The sequence below is a fragment of the Sardina pilchardus genome, chromosome 17 (genome assembly GCF_963854185.1).
Source record: "Sardina pilchardus chromosome 17, fSarPil1.1, whole genome shotgun sequence".
Lineage (NCBI taxonomy): Eukaryota > Metazoa > Chordata > Actinopteri > Clupeiformes > Clupeidae > Sardina > Sardina pilchardus.
In genome coordinates this window covers 10,758,391-10,762,070 of record NC_085010.1, presented here as the reverse complement: position 1 = coordinate 10,762,070, position 3,680 = coordinate 10,758,391, and positions in this window count along the sequence as shown.

The window sequence follows — 3,680 nt, the reverse complement described above, 5'->3', positions numbered from 1 at the left end:
TGTGTGTGTGTGTGTGTGTGTGTGTGTGTGTGTGTGTGTGTGTGTGAAGGCAGTACACGTGTAAGTAAGCGGAGCACAAGGTTCTTATCTGTGAGCGAACAACCACAGAGGCACAGCGATAGCTCAACCGGAGAGAGGGGGTAGAGAGAGAGAGAGAGAGAGAGAGAGAGAGGGAGATGGAGGGAGGGAGGGAGAGAGGGAGAGAGATGGGGGGAGGAGATTACGATGGTCAGAACTCAGCCTCTCAGTTCCATTCAAACACAGCCCACAGGCACAGATAAGCGCTTCACACACATCAAGAGGGGAGATTAATCAATCTTGTCTTCTCTCCCTCCCTCCCTCCCTCGCTCCCTCTCTTTCTCTCTCTCTCATGTCTATCTCTTATCTGAAACACTGAAGCACTTCAGAAGCGTTCTGACTGAGGGGGGAGATAAGGAACTTGGGAAAAAAAGAGAAGAAAAGAAAAAGGCTTGGGACTTCTTTTAAGGTGTTGAAAAAGCCACCTCAATTTCAGCCCCTATTGACTTGCAAATGCAACCTGTCAGGAGAGAGGAGCACGCCCTTGTTTGGAAAAAAGAGGGGGAAGAGAAGCAGACGGACGGAGGAGGAGGAGGAGTGGGGGAAAAAGAGGGGGGGAGAAAAGTTTGTGTTACAGGCAAGCACCCTGTAAGCTAGCCTTGAGGGCGAATCTTCTGCGGGATCTGTCACTCTTGTTGACACTTGGTACAAGCTATCGTGTGTTTCGGCACAATGTTTGCAGCTATCCATTTCCTCGTATCGTTTGCAGCAAATGATTCCTTAAATTGTCGTCCTCCGTCAAATGCGTCGGCGCAAACCAATTTTAGTCGGACAATTTGGTTTACAATTGCATCCTGGGTCACTGACCCCTCGGGTGGAGATGGATTCTAAATGAATGTGTGGAATGACCACGCTGCCCAGGGTTGGCAAATAACAATGATCTTGAAGGGTTCCGGAATGATCGTTGGAGGGAGGTGGGGAGGGGGTGCTGGGGTTCCGGAACAATCTCAGTCCCTCTCTGCAGGTCCTCGAGGCAGGACGGCTGTTATTAGAATGCACAATTGAGGCTCTAAGCCCGTTCTAATGACCTTCAGTGACCTCGTGTGATGGAAATGCTAATTTCAGCTTGAGCTCTCAATTACATTTGCGCACACATGTACACACACACACACACTCACACACCCAGGTCCACACCCACATACACACAGAGACAAATGCAAACACGCACAGGCAGGCAAGCACACACAGACACACACAACACAAAACCACTTATGTTATTGCACTTGCTAACAATAGTGGGGTGTCTCAGCCAAAGGCATGAGAGAATGACAGGCTCCCTCGCTATGAGCGTCTCTCGAGTCCTAAGCATTTACAGTAGACGGCTAACGTTTCAGACGCTCGGATTACTGACCTTCTCTACTGTTACACGCCGAGTGCCAACAAGGCTAATCGCAGACATTTCCGCGCTCAGGCCAAGCCAGCGGATTAAAGGTGTCAGTGCCAAAATAGTGAAGGGCTATGTTCGTGCATTGTACGAGGATGTGGCATTACACTGCTGTAATTACTCTGCTCGTCTAAATATTAGCTTTGGCAACACTGTCCTGAAAGGCACGCGAATAATACAACTTTGAATTGAACACAATTCAATTGACTTGACTTGGATTGAATTGAATTGAATTGAATTGGATTGGATTGGATTGGATTGGATTGGATTGGATTGGATTGGATTGGATTGGATTGGATTGAATTGAATTGAATTGAATTGAATTGAATTGAATTGAATTGAATTGAATTGAATTGAATTGAATTGAATTGAATTGAATTGAATTGAATTGAATTGACCTGAATTGAACTGAATTGGGTTGAGTTCAGTAGGACTTAGAGTTGAGTAGCTCTCTGTTTAGAGACATTATGACTGCAAGGAAGACAGGATGGAGTGAAAAGGAGGATAGCGAGAGAATGAGGATGGAGTGAGAAGAGAGAAAGAGGATGGAGTGAGAGTAAAATGGTATACAAATAGACAGAGGGGTTCTCGAGGTACGTAATGACAGGGAGGGAGAGAGGAGGAGGCACTTCAAAGATGGCCGAAAAACTGCTGACCCAAATTAAGTGACCTCCCCCTTTTCCTCTTCCTGCACACGGCCCTAATTACATGCCAAGAGTCAGCCGACACTTCACAGCCTTGGAGTGGACCTAAGCAGTGTGTGTGTGTGTGTGTGTGTGTGTGTTTGGGGGTGGGGGTTGATGTGTTTGAGTTCACTAATTCATCTGAAAACAAGTACATCTCAGAGTTGCTCCAAAATGTAGTGAAACTACAGACAGCTGTGCATACACACACACACACACACACACACACACACGCATGCACACGCTCGCAGACTCTCTTGTGTACACATATACATATACATATACATACTACCACTCAGACTCTCACTCTCCCACGCATACCCGCACACATACAGTACTCCCTTACTCTCACACACACACACACACACACACACACACACACACACACTCCAGACGCTGGTCCCCCTGAGAAGGAAACAGACCCAGTGGATTCCAGAGCCAACATATACAGGCACTCACATTACACCTTGTCACTCTTTGGCTCCTGCACAATGTGTGTCTTTGTCGAAAACAAAAACAAGGAGAGAAAGACGAGGGGGGAGAGAAAGAGAGAGGGGGGAAAGAAAAAAGAAAAAAGGAATATACCTGCTCCCTTCTCTCTCTCTCTCTCTTTCACCCCCCTCTCTCTCTCTATCTCTATCTCTCTCTCTCTCTCTCTCTCTCTCTCTCCCTCTTCTTTAGAAGGAATGAAAGCACAGGAAAGTAACATTCAAAGGCAAAGGTCTCTTTTTTCTCTTTCTTTTCCTTTTTCTCTCTCTCTCTCTCTCTCGTGAAAAAGTCACAACATGGGCGCAGTATAAACACACTCCAGATGGAACCGCACCGGACCCAACGGAACGGAAAACAAAACGGAGCGCCTCGCGGCACGGAGAAGACGGCAACGGCACACACACACACACACACACACACACACACACACACACACACACACACACACAGAACACTTCAGACGGCCTTCTGGGATAAACGTCCAGAGAGCGGAGCGCAACGCGAGCCAGGAATTACCTGTTCAAATATACACCACTTAGAGCTCGTGCACACACACACACACGCACACACACACACACACACACACACACACTGGCAGCCCACAGGCTCAGACGGACAGCCCACCAGGCGGTGGCAGCGGTAGAGGCAGCCCCATATAAGCAGCGCTGGCATCTAGATTGACAGAGGGCTGTTATACCAGTTCTCAGCCCTTCAGGCTTCACTGCATATGAAACTGGGCCAATAAATATGATGAAAGTGAGTTACAGAGTTGCATCAAGCCAGACTATAGCTATGTATGTATTTATTATTATAAGTGTATATATATATATATATATATATATATATAAGAGTGTGTGTGTGTGTGTGTGTATATAACATATCTAAAAAACATATCAATACATATCAAGCAAGTGTGTATATGTCATTCATCGGTGTTATGTCATATTATTTAACTATAAATATGATGAAAGTGAGTTGCAGAGTTGTGTCAAGCCAGACTATAACTATGTTTATTTTCATGTGTATAACATAAAAAACATATCAAT